We start from the raw sequence: 22,056 nt of genomic DNA on the forward strand, positions 1-22,056 counted from the left end.
AAGCGGTACAGAACAGTGATAAGCAAAAGGCAGATACAAAAAGGCGCATGCGCAGGCAGCTAACACGATACATCTCCCTCCGTATGACAGCTAGAGCTTTGACATCAAGATACACGTGACTTGGTTGAAGTTCTCGTCGTAACCAAGGCGGCTGGGTTTTCGCCTTTGCCGGGCGGACTTCCTTGGTTTGTGTTCTAGCGTTGGGGTTGACGTCATCGACTCCGGCGAACTTCCTGTTGACGCAGGTTGTACCACTGACGGCGACCATGAATTTTCCTGGACCATGTCTTCGTCGGTGAATGAGTCCTCCGCTTCGTCCTTCTGGAAAGATTCACGTGTGGCGAGAAGGTGTTGCCGATTCCGTCGAAGCACCCAACTGTCTTCTGTGAAGACGCGATAAGACCTTGGCGCCACCTTATCCAAAACACGAGCCTTGCGATCCCATGTATCCCCACGAACTCTTACGACGGCGTCTTTGTTGAGTTCTGGCAGGGGTTTCCCTCTCGACGACTTCGGTTGGCGCGACTGACGCCTGAAGTCCTGGCGTCCAGAGCACGGTCTGAATTTGGGCAGCCGATTGCGCAATTTCCTGCCCTGCAGCAATTCTCCTGGAGATCGGCCTTCGTCCAGTGGCGTCGAGCGATAGCTGAGTAGACCAAGCCAGAAGTCCTCCTTCCTTTCACCAGTCTTCTTCATGATCCTTTTAACAATTTGAACTCCTTTTTCTGCGAGCCCGTTTGACCGCGGGAATCTTGGACTGGAAGTCACGTGCGTGAATTCATATCTGGAGGCAAACAAAGAGAATTCATGGGATGCGAACTGGGGGCCGTTATCAGTGCAGACTTCTAAGGGAATTCCATATCTAGAAAAGATTGAGCTAAGTTTATTTATGACCGTGCCCGTCGTTGTGTCCGGCAGCTTTTCGACTTCAGGAAAGTTTGAAAACGCATCAAACACGCACAGGTAGGAGCTCCCGGCGTACATAAAGATGTCAACGCCAATTCTGTACCAGGCATGCTCTGGGGTTGGCTTGAGCACTACCGGTTCACTTTGTTGCCTGTACGCGTATTTTTGGCAAATAGCGCGGTTTTTCACTAGATTTCAGATGTTTCCATTCAGGCCGGGCCAGAATACCTGTCGACGGGCCCTTGCTTTGCACTTATTTATGCCTAAATGACCTTCATGAATGCGACCCAGTATTTCAGCTCTCATAGCCTTAGGAATGATGACCTTTGTTCCTTTCAGGACAATCCCTTGAACTTCAGTCAACTCTGAGCTGAATGGTTTCAAGCAGCCTTGTAGTTCTTCGCCGTTTCTCATGCAGTGCAGCACAGTTGGTAAATCTGGGTCAGCAGCTGTTGCTTCAGCTAGACGAGCAAACATTTTCTTGCTTACCAGGTCTGAAGACACGCTCACTGCATGAACGTCAACATCCTCTGTGAAGTCATCCATAGTGCCCGGTGCCACTGGCAACAATCTAGATAACATATCAGCCAGGAAAATTTGTTTACCTGGGACAAAGTGAAGAACGTAATCGAATCTGAGCAAACGCAGAAAAAACCGCTGAAGTCGTGGTGGCATGTCACCAATGGCCTTCGAAGCAATTGATATCAGCGGTCTGTGGTCCGTCTCAATGACGAATTTGCGGCCGTATACGAAGTGAGAAAACTTCTCGCTCCCAAAAGTGATGGCCATTGCCTCTTTTTCAATTTGTGCGTATCGTTGCTCAGTCTCGGTCATTGTGTGGGACGCGTAGGCTACCGGCCGCCAATTGTCGTCATAACACTGAAGGAGAGCCGCACCGATGCCGTTTTTCGAAGCATCTGCGACGACCTTTGTTTCCCTAGGAGGATCGAAAATGGCTAGCAACGGTGCAGTGCTCAGTAAAGCGCAAACAGATTTCCATTCGCGGGCATGTTTCTCAGACCATTCGAAGGTGGGGTCTCTCTTAAGGAGGCTTCGCAGGAGCGTCGTTCTTTGCGCCAGATGCGGTATGTATTTACCAAAATAGTTGACCACCCCTAGCAGACTGTGGACGCCGGCTTTGTCAACTGGGGGCGGCATCTCGCTTAATGGTGTTGTCATTGCGGGGTTAGGTCTGATCCCGTCTTGGCTTATCACGTCGCCCAAGAAGTCAATTTCGGTGACCCCGAATTTGCACTTAGCAGCATTGAGCGTTAGGCCGGCGCTCTTGGCCAACTGCAAGGCTGTGCGGAGGCGGGCGTCGTGCTCTTCCCTCGTGCTACCCCATATCAATATATCGTCGATATATATTCGCACTCCTGGGACCTGGTCGAATATTTCATTCACGGTTTTTTGAAAAACCTCAGGTGCCGAAGCTATACCAAAAGGCAGCCTTAGGAAACGGTAGCGCCCAAACGGCGTGCCAATCGTGCACTCCTTCGAAGTAGCCTTATCTAGAGGAATTTGATGAAATCCAGATTGCGCGTCGAGGCGAGAGAAAAACTTGGCACCGGCCAGCTCAGCCTCAATGTCCTCTCTTTTTGGCATTTGATAGTGCTCTCTTTTTAAGCACTCATTGATGCACCAGGGGTCAACGCAGACACGCAGCTTACCATCCTTTTTTCTCGCGGCGACAAAGGGACTCACCCAATCCGTCGGTTCGCTGACTTTGACCACGATGCCTTCATGCTCCATGCGGTCTAGTTCCTCTCGCAAGGGCTGGAGCAGCGCCTGGGGCACCCGTCGTACCGGTTGGACCACCGGGGTTGCATCCCCCCGCAGAACCATGTGGTACTGGCGTTTTAGACAGCCGATGCCCTGAAACAACTCTTGAAATTCTGTCATCGCTTGGATGGTGCTGCTTGTATTCACTACGTCGACAGTACGAGAGACCAGTCCTAAAGCTTCACTTGCCGACAGCCCCAGGATGGCCTGGGTGCTCTTCTTAACAATGAAGAAGTTGAAGTAACCGGTGGGGCTGTTCGCGAAAACTTGTAGCGTAGTAACACCGATATGCTTGATAGCGTCGCCACTGTATGAGCGCAGAACAGAGGAGCTTTCCCGTAACCTGGACTTCGATTTTAGGCTTTGGAACACAGACTGAGGCAACAAGTTGGCTTGTGAGCCTGTGTCAACCTTAAGAGACACTTGTTTGGAAGCCACTGTTGCATAGATCAGCCAATCAGCTTTGCTGCCAACGTTGACATCGAGGATGTCAAAGTCATCTTGCTCGTCGCGTACTTCACTGACTTGAGGCCCTTTCTTGCAGCAGGAAGCAAAGTGGTTAGCTCCCCGGCACAGAAAACAAGTTTTGCCAAAGGCTGGGTATTTTCCACGCTCGTGGGAACGATGGCACCGGGAACACCTGAATTGTCTGCGTGCCTTAACATGTGCAATTGCTTTCTCGGGTTCCACCCTACATTCCTCGGCACATTCGGAATATTGTTAACACGCTGCACATTTGGCCTGCCGGTGCATCTTGATCGGCGCTACTTCCTTCTCTGTACCAGCCCAGGCATTATTTTGCTCAGCGCGTACTTCGTCGGCCTCACAAATGTCTTCCGCTTTTTGTAGCGTGAGATCTTTAACTTTGAGCATTTTCTCGCGCAATTTTGGATTAACTGTTCCAAAAACAATCTGGTCCCTGACCATGGAGTCACTCCATGTGCCGAAATTGCAGCTTCGTGCAAGCCGCCTTAAGTCCCGGGCGAAATGCTCAAAGGGTTCCCCCTCTGCTTGCGTTCTTGAGCGGAAAACATAACGCTCGTATACTTCGTTCTGCTGCTGTTGACAGTACGCCTCAAACTTGCTCGTAACAGTTGGGTAATTTTTCTTGCTTTCGTTCTCAAAGAAGCCAAAGTTGTTGAATACCTCTAGGGCGTCCTCTCCGGCAACGCTGAGCAGGAGTGCTGTCTTGGCTGCCTCCGACCTCGGTTATTTCGACGGCTCCGTGGCCTGCAGAAACAGCTCGAACCTCTGCTTGAAAAGGCTCCAGTTCTTTGCTGTACTTCCCGAGAGCACCAATAGCTGCGGTGGCTTCAGTAGTTCCATCATGAAGGTGCACGGTGACGCCCCTCTGCCTGTTGTCACTGCTTTGGCGAACGCGATCCCACTTCTGACACCATGTTCCGGTGTCCAGCAGTAAACACGCAGCCTTGAAGCAACAATGAAGAAAACCCTTTATTTGTGGCAGCGTGCCGGTATATATATTGCCACGTTCCATTTCACAAGTTTTTGTTATCGTTCCGAAACACCACGCGATTCTCGGCGCAAACCGCGCCTGCAAGTTTCGAGAAGGTTCCGGACTGTAGTAGATCATTTCGATAAGATCACGCCCACTGTGCGAACGGTACAGATTGTTCTGGAACCTACGCCATCGCCAGCGATAACGCTAGAACATTCGACGGCAAGGGTATAAATGCCGACGCGCTTCGCCGCTTGTCGGTTGTTGATCGAAGGCCGACGCTGCGTTCGCCGCTATCAGTCCGAGACTGCTATCTGTGCAAGACTGCTGCTGTAATTTAATTAGACTTTCCCTTTACCGGGCACAGGTTCGCCCCAATAAACAGTTAAATACCAACACGAAGTTTCCTGTCTTTGGCCACGTCACGACCACGTGACATCTGGTGGAGGTGCTGCTTCGTTCATGTACCGGACGCCCCCGTCAAGCCGTGAACCCAGCCCCCGTCGCGGAGAAGACACCGACGCCAACCAAGAGCAGCGAACGAGCCGCCGACAGCAAGGTCTCCCACCGGAGTACGGCCTTCTACAAGACAAGGCGCGGAAGGCCAAGACCATGACCTCGACTGCAGCGACAATGACAACCGGAGCGTCCCAGCCCGCGATCGTCATTCATCAACCCAGGGAACCACCAACGTTCCATGGCTCATCGTTTGAAGACCCGGAAACCTGGTTAGAAACATACGACCGTGTGGCCACCCTCAACCACTGGGACAACAAAGAAAAGCTCCGTCGTGTGTACTTCTACCTGGAAGACACCGCAAGGACCTGGCTAGAGAATCGGGAGTCCACGCTCCGAACGTGGGATGTCTTCTGCGGCGCATTTCTGCAAACATTCGCGAGCGTCGCTCACAAAGAGAGGGCCGCTGCTCTACTCGAGACCCGGGTTCAGCTACCAAATGAAAAAGTTGGAATTTTCACAGAGGAGATGACCCGCCTATTCCGTCACGCTGACCCAGACATGCCCGAGGAAAAGAAAGTTCGTTTCCTCATGCGAAGGGTCAAACAGGAGCTCTTCGCGGGACTAATGAGGAATCCACTGAACACCGTCCAAGAATTTGTATCCGAGGCGACCACCATCGAAAAAATGCTGGACATGCGCACCAGACAGTATAATCGTCGCCTGACTCCAGAATGCGCTGCTGCTCAAGCCAGTGACTCCGACGACCTGCGTGAAACGATCCGAGCGATCGTGCGGGAAGAGCTGCGCAAACTGTTGCCTTCGGCGCAGCCTCAAGTGGATTTGATCGCCGACATTGTGTGAGAAGAAGTCCGGCAATCGCTTCGAATTCCCAAAACACCGCCGCCCGAGCCAGAAACTATGAGCTACGCCGCTGCAGTGCGCCACAACGCTCCTCCCCGTCCACGCCAAAACGCCGCCCCGTCGCACTTCCGTCGCCAGACGCCATTGCCACCACCACCCCCACCGACGTCCTACCGTTCCCCAGCGGGCCAGCGCAGTGCACCGAGGAAAACGGACGTTTGGCGTGCACCTGACAACCGCCCACTCTGCTGCCACTGCGGCGAGGCCGGGCACACATACCGCCGTTGCCAGTACCGACAGATGGGACTGCGTGGCTTCGCCGTCAATGCACCGCGTCCGCAGCCAGGAGATCGGCCACGTGACATCGCCGACTACCTGGCAGGAACTCAATGGACACCACGAAGTCCTTCCCGTTCGCCGTCGCCCAGCCGCCGCATGTCACCGCACCCCCGGCAGTACTCTGGCCCAACGCGGGGCCGGTCTCCTAGCCCGTATCCGGGAAACTAAGGGCAGCAACCGGTGGAGGTGCGGTTGCTGTGCGACGAACTACCGAAGATCCTCCTCCGACGACGACGCCGCGACGGAGCTTTCCGGACACAACGCCAACCAGGCAAAGCCCTGACGGTGAAAGCTCACTTACCGAAGGTGGCCTGACGACGCAACATGGAAGCAGCGGAACAAGCCAACGCAGCCGTGACCCGATGCCACGCCCTAACTGTAATGCGAGACCGCGAACTAGCGACCTCGACGTTCTTATCGACGGGCACAGTGTGACTGCTCTCGTCGATACTGGAGCTGACTATTCTGTCATCAGTGGGTCGTTCGCCGCAAAGTTAAAGAAAGTTAGGACAGCTTGGAAAGGCCCTGAAATCCACACAGCCGGAGGTCATCTCGTAACGCCTGCAGGAATCTGCACAGCGAGAGTCACCATAAACGGCCGTATTTATCCTACAGACTTCGTAGTCCTACAACGTTGCTCGAGAGATGTCATCATTGGCATGGACTTCTTATGCCTCCATGGTGCTGTCATCAACCTAAAAACAAGGTCGATAACGTTATTCACAGAAGAAGCACTACCGCCGCGCACGCCGTCAGGACACCATGCCTTGAATGTGTTGGAAGAACAAGTCACCATTCCGCCTCGCTCAAGAGTCATTATTTCAGTCGGCGCTCCTGAATCACCTGACTTGGAAGGCGTCGTTGAAGGCAGTCAGCATCTGTTCGTCACCCGAAATATTTGCGTCGCAAGAGAAATTGCAGAGCTGCGGGGAGGCAAAGCAATGGTTATGCTCACGAATTTCAGCAACGAGTACAAACATGTGAACAAAGGAACAACGGTCGCATACATCGAAGAAATTGTCGAAGCCACCAGTGCTTTCGTCCTCGCCGATTCTGCGGGACCTGCTCAGAGGAACCAAGCCCCTCCCATAGCTTTCGACGTCAGTCCCAGACTTCCGAACGATAAGTAAGAACAGCTCAAGGCCCTGCTCCTGCAATACGAAGATTGCTTTTCGTCGTCATCGAAAATTCGGCAGACCCCAATCACGGAACATCGAATCATAACCGAAGAAAATGCCAGACCACTCCGTCAGAGTCCGTACAGGGTTTCGACGCGAGAACGTGAGGCAATGAAGAGACAAGTTGATCAAATGCTGCGAGATGACATTATCCAGCCGTCCAAGAGTCCGTGGGCATCCCCCGTGGTGTTAGTGAAGAAAAAGGAAGGGACCCTACGTTTCTGCGTCGATTATCGCCGCCTGAACAAAATCACAAGAAAGGACGTGTATCCTCTCCCACGAATAGACGACGGACTTGATCGGCTCCATAACGCCAAGTACTTCTCGTCAATGGACCTCAAGACTGGCTATTGGCAAATCGAAGTCGACGAAAGAGACCGAGAGAAGACGGCGTTTATACCACCGGACGGCCTCTTCGAGTTTAAGGTGATGCCCTTCGGCCTTTGCTCAGCGCCTGCAACTTTTCAACGCGTTATGGATACAGTACTGGCAGGATTGAAGTGGCAGACTTGCCTTGTGTACTTGGACGACGTCGTCGTGTTTTCCTCGAGTTTCGACGAGCATCTTCGGCACCTTGAAGCTGTACTTCAAGCCATCAAGACGTCCGGACTCACACTGAAGCCAGAAAAGTGCAGATTTGCGTATGAGGAGCTCTTGTTTCTGGGGCACGTTATCAGCAAGTCTGGAGTTCGTCCCGATCCACGGAAAACAGCCGCCATCGCCGACTTCCCGCCGCCCACTGACAAGAAGGCCGTGCGCCGATTTCTGGGCCTGTGCGCCTATTATAGGCGGTTCGTGAAAAACTTCGCCCGCATCACCGATCCTCTCACTAACCTTACCAAGGCCGACGTGGAGTTCAAGTAGGAAACGCCACAGGAACACGCTTTCCAGGAGCTTAAACATCGCCTCCAGGCGCCTCCGTTACTTGCCCATTTCGACGAATTCGCCGAGACAGAAATACATACTGACGCAAGCAGCGTAGGTCTTGGCGCCGTTCTTGTGCAGAGGGCTGACGACTTGAAAGGGTTATTAGTTACGCCAGCCGATCGCTTTCCAAAGCAGAAGCAAATTATTCCACAACAGAAAAGGAGTGCCTCGCCATCATCTGGGCTACGTCGAAATTTCGCCCCTACCTCTACGGCAGGCCCTTCAAAGTTGTGAACGACCACCACGCCTTGTGTTGGCTAGCCACCTTGAAGGACCCTTCAGGTCGCCTCGCACGATGGAGCCTGAGACTTCAAGAATATGACGTTACTGTCATTTACAAGTCCGGCGAAAACACTCCGACGCTGAATGTCTCTCTCGTGCACCTGTCGACCAACCGCTACCCGATGACTCGGATGACGACTACTTCTTGGGAACGATAACTACCGACGACTTCGCTGAACGACAGCGGGCCGACCCGGAACTTAAGGCACTAATAGAATACCTCGAAGGCAGGACCGCCGAAGTCCCGAAGGTATTCAAGCGCGCACTTGCGTCGTTCTTTCTACGAAACGGTCTTCTACAAAAGAAAAACTTTTCACCGCTTCGAGCTAAGTACCTCCTTGTGGTGCCTTCAGCTCTGCGACCAGAACTCCTGCAGGCCCTGCACGACAATCCGACGGCAGGGCATCTCGGTGTTTCCCGCACGCTCGCGAGGATACAAGAAAGGTACTACTGGCCACGTCTTACCACCGACGTCACTCGTTATGTGAGGACATGCCGGGACTGTCAGCGACGCAAGACACCGCCGACAAGGCCAGCGGGGCTTCTGCAGCCAATTGATCCACCTTGCCGACCTTTCCAGCAGATTGGTATGGACCTACTGGGGCCGTTCCCGACGTCGGCTTTCGGAAACGAGTGGATCGTGGTAGTTACCGACTACCTCACCCGCTACGCCGAGACAAAAGCCCTGCCAAAAGGCAGTGCATCCGAGGTAGCTAAGTTCTTCGTCCAAAATATCGTCCTACGTCACGGCGCCCCGGAGGTCCTTATCACCGACAGAGGAACGGCATTCACTGCCGACTTAACTCAAGCGATCTTGGCATACAGCCAAACAAACCACCACCGGACGACAGCGTACCACCCACAGACCAACGGCCTCACCGAGCGGCTTAACAAGACGATCGCCGACATGCTGTCAATGTACGTCGATGTCGAACACAAGACATGGGACGCCATTCTTCCGTATGTGACCTTCGTATACAACACGGCGGTGCAGGAGACGACGCAGATATCTCCATACAAATTGGTCTACGGAAGGAGCCCGGCAACGACGCTCGATGCCATGTTACCCAACGTCACCGACGAAGAAAACCTCGATGTGAGCGAGTACCTTCAACGCGCCGAAGAAGCCCGACAACTTGCGCGTCTCCGTATCAAGAATCAACAGACGACCGACAGCCACCGTTACAACCTTCGACGACGCTTCGTGGAATACCAGCCCGGTGAACGTGTTTGGGTGTGGACGCCGATACGCCGACGTGGACTAAGTGAAAAGCTTCTGCGACGGTACTTCGGACCGTACAAGGTGGTTCGACGCCTCGGCCCACTTGATTACGAGGTTGTCCCCGACGGCATCACGAACTCTCAACGACGCCGATCGCGACCTGAAGTCGTCCATGTCGCGCGCCTAAAGCCGTTTCATGCACGTTAACAAACTGAAACAGTGTTTTTTGTATTATTGTTGTATTGTTATTTATTCATTGTACTTTCTTGCATTATTATTGTACCTCCATCTTTAGTTAAAGTATGGGGACGATGCCTTTTTTCAGAGGGGGGCAATGCCACGTTCCATTTCCCAAGTTTTTGTTATCGTTCCGAAACACCACGTGATTCTCGGCGCAAACCGCGCCTGCAAGTTTTGAGAAGGTTCCGGACTGTAGTAGATCATTTCGATAAGATCACGCCCACTGTGCGAACGGTACAGATTGTTCTGGAACCTACGCCACCGCCAGCGATAACGCTAGAACATTCGACGACAAGGGTATCAATGCCGACGTGCTTCGCCGCTTGTCGGTTGTTGATCGAAGGCTGACGCTGCGTTCGCCGCTATCAGTCCGAGACTGCTATCTGTGCAAGACTGCTGCTGTAATTAGACTTTCCCTTTACCGGGCACAGGTTCGCCCAAATACACAGGTAAATCCCAACACGAAGTTTCCTGTCTTTGGCCACGTCACGACCCCGTGACAATATCGTGGGGCAGCTGCATTATCGCAGCCAAGGGGTACAGAACAGTGATAAGCAAAAGGCAAATACAAAAAGGCGCATGCGCAGGCAGCTAACACGATATATATACATACATACATACACATATATATATATATATATATATATATATATATATATATATATATATATATATATATATATATATATATATATATATATATATATATATATATATATATATATATATATTGCAAGGGGGTTTATTAGTGACGCCAGGTAATAGGCAGACAGCCGGTACAGAAACAAATGCTCGGGCAGTCCAGTGTCTACAGCTCGTGCTCGCGCTTCGCACTCAGCGATGGTCCCACTATCATCGCCTTGCGAATTCCCCACTACAATGCCCCGGCGACGAAGACGAGCCATCCTGGCGACTCAAGGTGACGAGAGAACAGGAGGGTCGTAACAGGGCTTGAGGCGACTGACGTGGACCGTCTCACGACCAAGGCGGCGCTTGTCCGTGGACGGCTTGAGTGGTTCAATCACATAGGTGACAGAAGAAGGGTGCTGTATGACGCGGTAAGGGCCCGTATACTTCGGTGCAAACTTGGGAGTCAGTCCAGGAGAGTGGAAAGGCAGTGGGAGCCACACGAGAGAACCGACGGGGAAGGTATTCTGAACAAGATCATGGTCGTGGCGATCTTTTTGGAGGGCTTGGTTATCGGCTGTGAAGGACCGTGCAAGTTGACGACACTCTTCGGCATGTTCAGCCATTTCAGAAACTGGGCTGAACTCTGAGGCATCAGGATTGTATGGCAAAATTGTGTCGAGTGTGTTGCATGGGTCACGACCATATAAAAGAAAAACTGGAGAAAAGCCTGTTGTTGATTGAATCGCCGTATTGTAGGCATACGTCACGAAAGGAAGAACAACGTCCCAGTTGGAGTGGTCGGAATCAATATACATAGCGAGCATGTCTCCGAGGGTTCTGTTGAAACGTTCCGTTAGGCCGTTTGTCTGAGGGTGGTAGGCTGTTGATGTGTGGTGTACCGTACGGCATGAATGTAGGAGCTGCTGCAGAACTTCGGACAAAAATACGCGTCCTCTGTCACTCAGGAGCTCCCGTGGTGCACCATGACGAAGAACAAACCGGTGCAAGATGAAGGTTGCAACGTCACGAGCACCAGCCGAAGGTAGCGCTGCCGTTTCGGCGTATCTTGTCAGATGGTCGGCAGCCACAATCACCCATCGATTGCCACCAACAGAGCACGGTAGCGGGCCGTATAGGTCAATCCCAACACGGTCGAATGGGCGTGCAGGACATGGCAAAGGCTGCAGTTGACCGGGTGAATGACGGAATGTCTTGCGCTGCTGACACTGGGAACATGAGCGAATGTGTTTGCGTACAAACGTGTACATACCCCGCCAGTAGTAACGTTGGCGGATCCGCTCATACGTCTTTAGCGCACCGGCGTGTGCGTGTTGCGGTTCAGCATGAAAATATTTGCAGATATCAGACCGCATATGGCTGGGTATGACTAGAAGCCATTTACGACCCGTCACTTGATAGTTGCGACGGTATAACAGGCCATCCCGTGTGGCGAAATGCGTTGCCTGGCGGCAAAGAGCACGCGGGTAACCGGAAGTTGATGCGTCAGAAAGCATATTCAATAGCGAGGCGATCCAAGGGTCCTTGCGCTGTTCGGATGGCATGTCTGTGACGCTGACGGCAGAGAGGGGAAGGTACAGGGCTGATATATCCGTATCATCGGATTTCACGGGTGATCGTGAAAGCGCATCTGCGTCAGAGTGCTTTCGCCCCGATCGGTAGACGACGCGTATGTCGAATTCCTGGAGGCGTAGTGCCCAACGTCCGAGGCGGCCGGAAGGATCTTTTAGCGAAGCCAACCAACAGAGTGCGTGATGGTCAGTTACCACATCAAAAGTTTGGCCGTACAAATAGGGGCGAAACTTGTTTAACGCCCACACAATCGCGAGGCACTCTTTTTCCGTAACAGAATAGTTGGCTTCTGCCTTAGTGAGGGCGCGGCTGGCATAGGCGACCACATACTCCGTAAAACCTGGCTTGCGTTGCGCGAGTACTGCACCAAGGCCAACGCCACTTGCATCCGTGTGTACTTCGGTTGGCGCTGTAGGGTCGTAATGGCGCAGTACGGGTGGTGAGGTAAGGAGTCGGCGCAGTGTTGCGAAGGATTCGTCACAGGCTGCTGTCCAATTCGAAAGATCTGCAGGGCCAGCAAGGAGTTTGGTGAGTGGAGCGATGATGGAGGCAAAGTTCCGGACAAAGCGACGAAAATAGGAGCACAGGCCCACAAAGCTCCGTAGTTCTTTAACAGTAGTCGGCTTAGGAAATTCGGCAACAGCACGAAGCTTGTCAGGGTCGGGAAGAATGCCGGATTTCGAGACGACATGACCAAGTATGGTGAGTTGTTTAGCCCCGAAGTGACACTTCTTCAGGTTAAGCTGAAGCCTGGCCTTCGTAAGGCACTGTAGAATCTTGCGCAGACGAGTGAGATGCGAAGTGAAATCGGGTGAAAAAACCACAACGTCATCAGGATAGCATAAGCAAATGTTCCATTTGAGACCACGTAAAATGCTGTCCATCATTCGCTCGAATGTGGCAGGCGCATTGCAGAGTCCAAATGGCATCACCGTAAATTCATAGAGGCCATCCGGTGTGACAAACGCCGTTTTTGGACGATCAGACTCAGCCATTGGGACCTGCCAATAACCCGAGCGAAGGTCAAGCGAGGAAAAGGATTCTGCACCTTGGAGACAATCGAGAGCGTCGTCTATGCGGGGAAGAGGGTAAACATCTTTCCTCGTAATGTTGTTTAGGCGCCTGTAGTCTACGCAGAACCGGACTGAACCATCCTTTTCTTTGACGAGTACAACTGGGGAAGACCAAGGACTACAAGAAGGCTTGATGACTCCGCGCTGTAGCATGTCGTCTACTTGTTCTGCAATTACCCGACGCTCCGCTGGTGACACACGATAAGGGCGCTGGCGCAAAGGAGTACTCTTTCCTGTGTCAATTGTGTGCACAACGGTGTTCGTTCTTCCTAGCACCGCTTGGGGAAAGGCAAACGAACGCTTGAATTCGTGCAGCAGGGTAACAAGCTGCTCTCGTTGAGCCGGGGCGAGATGGCTGTCAATAGAATGGTGAAATGCATCGGTAGACACGCTGTTCAAGGCAGAGTGAGGAACCAACGCGTTCAGCTCCATATTCGGCTTGGTGTCGAAGAAATTGGCAGGCACGATAGTACCTTCATCGATGAGCTGAATGTGGCCGAGTGTCTCGTTGCGGCGCAAACTGAGGGGGCACGAGTTGGGATTGGAAATAAATATCCCGGTAGTGTCTCGACAAAGCTCAAGAACGGCGAATGGCAGCGATGTGTGGTGGCGGCTACCGAAGATGTCAGATGGCGTGAATAGGACGGTAGCGTCAGAAAGTGAAGCACAGCAGGCAGGGACAAACTGGGCGCTGAAAGGAGGAAGGTCTATGTCCGTCGCGACGACAAGGTTAGCCACACTAGATACGTCCGCATCAACAGAAGGCGCATCACCAAACGGTAACAGCTCCACTTCGGCCCGAGCGCAGTCCACGACGGCGTGATGACATGATAAAAAATCCCATCCTAGGATGACATCGTGGGAACATGAAGCCAACACGTGAAATTCAATGGTGTACAACACGTCTCGAATCACAACTTTTGCTGTACATGACGCGACGGGCTCAATTTGTTGGGCGCTCGCAGTACTAAGAGAAACCACGGGAGAAAGCATCGTCACTTTACGAAGAGAGCGGCAGAGTCTCTCACTAATCACAGATATCGCGGCACCGGTATCGATGAGTGCGAGTGTTCGTACACCTTCGACGATTACATCGATAAGATTGGCGGGAGACAGGCGAGGACTTAAACGATTAGACGATGACGCAGCTCGTGCCTCCGGAGCTGCGGCAGTTAGTTTTCCGTCTCAATGGAGGTGGGTCGTCGACGCATAGGCGACACGGAACGATGACTTGGTGAAGGTGAAGGCGAGCGGGAAGTAGAACGTCTAGAAGCGAATGTTCGGGCGCCGGAAGCAGTTTGCGCATCGCGTTCGTGAACTTCAGGTGGTACGTGAGGCGCGTGGTATGGAGGTCGAAACGAATAGTCAGGATATCTTGGTGCGTTAACTGTGAAGCGCCGACGACATAGACGTGCAACGTGACCTGGAATTCCGCAAAAGTAACATATAGGCCGGTTGCCAGCGGTGCGCCAAGGATTTCCGGCGTGTTGCTGTGGAAACGGCGCGGCGGACGGTCGCACAGGTTGTGGCGTATACATTGGCAGACGAGATGCAGGAGGCATTGCCGCTACGGCCGCATAAGTCAGTGGCGCGGCAACAGGCGTTGGTTGAGAGGCAGGCGTAGGTAATGGCAACGCCTCGGAGACCTGCTCCTGAATAGCCTGTCTTATTGTCGGCGTTAGGCGGTTCGTTGGTGCTTCGGTGGTCGGCAGATACGAGAGACATGAAAGTTGTCGTGCGACCTCTTCGCGTACATATTCTTTTATCTGCTCCAGCAGGGAGCTGTCACCACCGACGGCCAGGGCAGCGAGAGAGTCGTCTGCAGTCGTCGACCTCCGAACTGCTGCACGTTGTTTCCGAATCTCTTCCAAGCTCTGGCACAAGGTCACAAGTTCGGATACGGTACTTGGGCTCTTTGCAGCAACATTTGATAGAAATCATCGTCTATGCCTTTCAAGATATGCCTGATCTTGTCATGTTCGGTCATCTCAGGGTTGAAGCGCCGGCATAAATCGATTACATCTTCAATATAGCTTGTGAAGTTTTCGCCCTGCCTTTGTGCACGTCCGCGTAGGCGCTGCTCAGCACGCAGCTTGCGCACTGCGGGGCGATCAAACACAGCTGCGAGGGTGGTCTTGAAACCGGCCCAAGTGATAAATTCAGTGCGGTGGTTTGTGAACCACAGGCTGGCGACGTCTTTGAGATAAAATGGGACATACTCTAATTTCGAGGGGTCGTCCCACTTGTTGGCGGCGCTCACCTTCTCAAACAGCTGCAACCAGTCCTCCACATCTTGGTCCTCGGTGCCACTGAAGAAGGGCGGATCTCGTTGGCGCAGGGTGGTAGGCACGATGACCAGTTGAGATTGGGCCGTGCTTTGCTGGGTGGTGCCTTGCTCGGTCGTCTGATCAGGCATTGCTGATGTAGTGGGCAGCTTCCGGCTTCGAAGTTCCAGGTTTGCGTACCCAGCACACTTCCACCACTTTGCAAGGGGGTTTATTAGTGACGCCAGGTAATAGGCAGACAGCCGGTACAGAAACAAATGCTCGGGCAGTCCAGTGTCTACAGCTCGTGCTCGCGCTTCGCACTCAGCGATGGTCCCACTATCATCGCCTTGCGAATTCCCCACTACAATATATATATATATATATATATATATATATATATATATATATATATATATATATATATATATATATATATATATATATATATATATATATATATATATATATATATATATATATATATATATATATATATATATATATATATATATATATATATATCCTCATCATGGGAGCGTGTTCATATTTATATTGGCCTTTACAGCGCAGAAATTGTCGGGCTACCTCCACAGCGGTGGCGATCAATGGTTAAACCTTAAGGAGATTGCGAATGAATGCTGTTTATGTTAAGAGGGTATAGTAGGGTAAATACGCAAAAAAATAATTTGCGATTTCGACCCCAGAAAATTCACTGCAGTATGAGGAACAAACCTGTGGAAGCCTGACGTCGAGTGGCCGCTCTAAGAGGCTTAAATGCCGCACCGAAGTGCGCCACGTGCCCTCTGGCGTAAGCAGTAAACGTACGTAGAACTTCGTTTTTCTCAAGTATTCAAAAGAAATTTTCTAACGTCAATGTATCTTTTCTCAAAAAAAACAATTAACTCGATTTTGGTGAAACTTGTTTGCGTGAGCTACAAGTTGAAAACAATCTGGACTGAAAATCCCGCTGATTTTATAAAACGCCCAGCTTTAAAAGTTACACGACAATATGGAATTTCTGTGACTTTGTGTATGCAGTAATTTCTTTCACAATAGCTTCATAAAATAGTAATAATATTGCAACGGGTATGAGCCGAGAGAGGAGAAGAGGAGGAAGACGTGTACTGGCGCAGAGACCGACGCTATTACTACCGAACCACCAACTCCGCTCTCCTAATAAACACCCTTCGACTTTAACCGCAACAGTTTTGTGGTGGAGGTGCTGGGTACTCTCCCAAGACGATGGAGTCACTGCCGCTAGGCCCTCGCCGAAGCCGACGCCTTGCGCGACTGCCTCTAACACTACAGGAACTCGCGATGTCAAACAACGGTGACCTACAGTCATCTTCAACTCATTCGGCGCGGACACCTGGTGCCTGGATGCGTCAGTTGGAGCCACGCCCTTTCTCAGGTGAACCCTGCGAGGACGTGGAAGAATGGCTGACACACTACAAACGTGTGAGCAAGTAAAACGGCAGGGATGTTACGGCTCAGGTAGAGTATGTTGCTCTCTTCCTGACAGATACTGCTCTTGTGTGGTTCGAGAACCACGAAGAGTCGCTAACAACCTGGGATCACTTCGCTATCCAATTCACAGAGTGGTTCGGGGATTCCACTGGGAAAAGTAAGCGAGCCGAGCAGACATTACTTCAGCGTGCTCAAGTGCCAGGTGAAACTTGTACCACGTACATTGAGACGATCCTGAAGCTCTGTAAGACGGCGTATCCTCGTATGTCCGAAGAGGACAAAGTCGGGCACCTTCTGAAAGGTATTTCCGAAGACGTGTATACCTACTTGATTGGTAAAGAGAGCCTCAATTCGGTAGCTGACGTGATCCAGCATTGCCGCACGTTTGAGACCTTGAAACTAAACCGCATCACGCCAAAGATTGGTAGGCTGGCGAATGTTGCGACTGTTGCAAGAATTGAGGACAGCTGCAGTATTCCCTAAGACCTTTCTACCACTGTGAGGCAAATCGTCCATGAGGAACTCGAGCGACACAGCAAATCAATGAACGCTGTGAAGGCCGAACAGCTCGATTGCGTTTTTAATCAACCTCGCGAAGCTGCACGAGTGATTTCTTCGCTGTCAGCTACGCCAGACGTTGCAGACAGTCGAACCGATTTCCTACAACAGCACCACCATATGTTTCCTGACGACGTGACGCATGACCAACGCGCTTATCGAGGTACGATGACGAATCGCCACTTGGAAGATCGCATATTCTACTCGCAGCGTCCGAGGGCGGCTTATCCTGAAGTCTACAACGTCGGTCGCCCTTCACCTGTTTGCTACAGCTGCGATGTGACAGGACACATCTCTAGTTTTTGTCGCCGTCGCCGCCAGACGAGTTATGGCCCACCACCGACTTGGATTAACATTGAAGGCGTCAACGATGATCATTGGCCGGCAGAACATCGCGCAACAAACGCTATAGGTTCGCCACCCAGGAATTCCTTCCGCCATTTTAACAGAAGAAGTGACTCGCCAGCATCAGACCGCAGCCTGACACCACAAACCAGTCGCTCACGCCGTTCACCATCCCAACGGCGACGTTCTACACCACCGCCTCCATCGGGAAACTAGCCGGCGCGGCCGATGGAGGCAAGGTCGCCGGCCGGTCTCCGTCTCTGCAAACTGCTCCTCTTCCGATTATGATGTTCCAAAACAAAGTGTGTTTGTGTGTTAATTGATAGTGTGCCTGCAACTGCGTTAGTGGATACTGGCGCTACGGTTTCCGTCATGAGTGCCACATTCAAGGAAAGACTTGGTCGGAAGGTTATGTTCCCGTGGAATGGTGGTGTGACGTTTTGTGGTGTCAGCGTAGAGTGCCTCGTTTCTCTAGGTATTTGTGTTGCAAGTGTTTTGTTTGGTGCTGAATATCTTGCCACGGAAGTTTTGGTATTACCGCGTTGCACTCATGATGTGATTCTTGGGATCGACTTTCTTCAGGATTGTGGTGCTTCCGTTAATTGTGACACAGGCGAAATTACGGTGAATAACGTGCTTTTGTCTGCGCTCGCTGAGACATCTTTACCGGGGAAAACTGTTTCGTCGTGTCGAATGATTCTCTTTTAGCGCCGTGGTCTTTATCACGTGTTCCTGTTAATCTTGCTGTTGCCGACCTTATATCGTTTGACGCGCAAATTCAACCACTTTCGACGGGTTGCGTGAAGAAAAATGTACTTGTGCCTTGTTTTCTCGTGACAGTTGTGAATGGCGCCTCAAGCTTACGGGCTTTCAATTGTTCTTCGGTGCCTGCTGTTCTTCCACGTGACATGAAGCTTGGCGAGTTCGACGAAATCACGTATGGCACTATCACCGTTTTAAGCGAAGAGCAGCTGCCTGAAACAAGCGAATCACAGAGAAGCAGTTCTGAAGAAGAGATCTTAAGAATGATCAGCAAGTCGCTACCCTCACATGAACGCCACGCTCTTGCACGTATCCTTATGACACATCTTTCGGTGTTCGATTTCAAAAAAGGTGACATAGAGACTTCACTACCGCGTTCTCGTGCTAATCACAGAATTGACACCGGATCTGCACACACCGTTCGTCAAAAACCTTACCGCGTTTCGTCGACATAGAGGGAAGTGATAGCTGAACAGGTCACCGATATGTTGCGGAAAGGTGTGGTCCAAGAGTCATCTAGTCCGTGAGCAGCGCCTGTGATCTTAGTGCGAAAAAAGAATGGATCATGGAGCTTTTGCGTTGATTATAGAAAACTAAATACGGTCACCAAAAAAGATGTGTATCCGATTCCTAGAATTGATGACGTCATTGATTGCCTGCATTCCGCTGCCTCCTTTTCGTCACTTGATTTGCGATCAGGGTATTGGCAAATACCCATGCACCCAAACGACAAAGAGAAAATGGCCTTTGTGACACCTGACGGGCTTTATGAATTTAATGTTATGCCGTTCGGTCCTTGTATTGCACCGGCAACATTCGAACGATTTATGGACACAATACTTCAAGGACTTAAATGGGAAATTTGTTTGTGCTACCTAGATGATGTGGTGATTCTTGCCAGCACACTTAACGAGCATAACAGACGTCTCAGTCTTGTTTTGGACTGCATACAAAAGGCCGGCTTGATCCTAAACTTTAAGAAATGTCGTTTTGGTGAAACGGAGACATTCGTACTTGGATATTTCGCTAACCAAAATGGAGTAAGGCCAGACCCACGAAAAATGGAGGCCATCAGCTCTTTCAAACCACCAAAATCAGTCCGGGAATTGAGGAGCTTCTTGGGCCTATGCTCATATTTTCATCGTTAAGTTCCGAGGTTCGCTGACGTGGTGCATCCCCTAACATGTCTGCTTCAAAAGGACGTCCCTTTCAACTGGACTTCAGCTTGCGACGATGTGTTCCGCCAGCTAAAGTTTCTGCTAACGCCGGGGCCCATACTGCGTCACTTCGATGCGTCCTTGCCTACGGAAGTGCATGCTGATGCTAGTGGCATCGGCATAGGTGCTGTACTTGTGCAGCGTCCTCAAGGAGCTGAGCACGTAGTGGCTTATGCCAGTCGCTCTTTCAACAAAGCTGAACGCAACTATACTGTAACAGAACAAGAATGCTTAGCAGCTGTTTTTGCGGTACACAAATTTCGACCGTATATCTATGGACGTCCGTTCACTATCGTTACCGACCATCACGCTTTATGCTGGCTTGTGAATCTTCGTGACCCGAATGACCGACTGGCACGTTGGGCTCTTCGACTTCAGGAGTACGACTTCATCATCTCGTTCAAGTCTGGACGCCGCCACGCAGATGCCGATTGTCTCTGCCGCCTTCCCCTGAAGACGACTGAGTGTCAAGAAGACAGCTTTGACGACTGTTTTGCCTCCATTTCGTCCACATTCCCAGACTTGAGTACTTCCAAGAAAGAACAAGAGGCTGATATTAGCTTGGAGTCATTACTTGCCGCGGCATCGCGTCCTCAAGCCAACGGCCGCTTTTGTATCCGTGACGGCCTTCTATACAAGACAAATTAGTCGGCTAAAGGCGCACGCTTCCTTCTAGTCGTACCATAGAGCCTACAATTTGACATACTCAAAGCTATGCACGACGATGCGACAGCTGGTTATTTGGGGTTTATCAGAACTTTGACTAGGACACAAGAACGCTTTTACTGGCTAGAATGCGGGACACAGTCAAGCACTATGTCGCAAGTTGCGAACAATGGCAACGCTATAAGCGGCCTACGACTCCTCCGCCAGGTCTTCTACATCTGCTGCCACATCCTCATCTACCATTTGATCAAGTTGGTATCGACCTTTTGGGCCCATTTCTATGCTCGTCTAACAACAATCGATGGGTGATAGTCTGCGTCGACCATCTAACTCGTGACGCAGAAACTGCAGCGATACCATGCTCGAAAGCGGCATGCGTGGCCACGTTTTTGCTTAGATTCATTATTCTTCGGCATGGTGCTCCCAGAATGATCATTATTGATCGTGGTCGTCAGTTCATTGCAGACGCCGTTGAAGAACTCGTTCGTCTGTGCAATTCGCAGTTCCGCCATTCATCCCCGTATAACCCTCAGACGAATGGGCTCGTAGAACGTACGAAACGAACTCTGACTAACATGTTGGCCTTGTACGTATCATCTGACCACAAGGACTGGGACGACGTTCTCCCCTTCATTACCTATGCGTATAACACGGCCAAACACGAGACAACCAATTACAGCCCTTTTTCCCTCCATTACGCACGTTCACCGTTAAGCTGCATCGACACTATTCTACCATTTGACTTCCATAGCGACTACTCTGTCTTCAGGACACTCTGCCCAGCCGAAGAAGCCCGGTGTATTGCTTGTCTTCGTACTGTGGCTTTGCAACACTGATCAAAGGAAAGCTAGGACAGCCGCCATCAGTCTGTATCATACTGAAAAGAAGACTTTGTGTTGTTGTGGATGCCACAACGTAAACGGGGCCTATGCAAAAAGTTTTTACCTCAGTACAGTGGCCCAGTCGTTATTGTTGATCACTTGAGCGATTTCACATACGTGGTAGCACGGCTGACATCAGCTGGCCGTCGGTCAAACCGACCCAGCTTGTACATGTCGGCCGCTTTAAACGGTTTCACTCTCAACATTCAGAATGATTCATACTCGCCCAGTGGGCTTCGTCTGGGAGCCGGGAAATGTAACGGGTATGAGCCGAGAGAGGAGAAGAGGAAGACGTGAACTGGCACAGATACCGACGCCATTACTACCGAACCACCAACTTCGCCCTGCTAATAAACACCCTTCGACTTTAACCGCAACAATATATTTAGTTCAGGTATAACCTATCAGTCTCTACAATAACACCGCAAAATAGCACACCATTCTTTTGAGTGGATGCAGAGAAAAGGTACACTGAATAATTAAACCCACTTTAAAACTTCGGAGTAGGCCTTAGGAAGGATAGGCGACCTAGGCAAGAAAGAGCGTGTCATTTGATACCCAAAGGCTTTTTTGTCAGCACATAAACTTTTATGGGAGTACTTGCAGCCGTTTCTAACATAATACGTTAAAACTGACATATACCATTTAGCCTACCATGCCCTCTTAACGCCCAACCGCATTGACGCAATTTACGAGTGACAGCGACACACTTGGTCCGTCGCAAACAGCCGTCGTGCTGTCGCGTTGGCAACACATGTCGCCAACAGGATCATAGGTACTAAAATGAGAACAATCGCGTACAGGCCCTTAAATTGCGAAAAGAAGTTTGTAGTAGGTCGATGACAACTTGACAAATTTATTAATCTTGTGCGGCATAAGGAAGCCATAAAAGTGTATCACGACCTTCTTTTTCGCCATCTTTGATTTAAAGGGACTTTCTACAAC

At 51.0% G+C, this 22,056-nt stretch overlaps 1 protein-coding gene across 1 annotated transcript in view; it reads right to left on the reverse strand.

Annotated features, from left to right (window-relative positions):
* LOC119178002 (glycogenin-1) overlaps positions 1–22,056 on the reverse strand; it is a 123,403-nt gene that overhangs the window by 38,114 nt on the left and 63,233 nt on the right. The gene's annotated exons all lie outside the window — the stretch shown is intronic.

This window comes from Rhipicephalus microplus, chromosome 1 (assembly GCF_043290135.1).
Source record: "Rhipicephalus microplus isolate Deutch F79 chromosome 1, USDA_Rmic, whole genome shotgun sequence".
Lineage (NCBI taxonomy): Eukaryota > Metazoa > Arthropoda > Arachnida > Ixodida > Ixodidae > Rhipicephalus > Rhipicephalus microplus.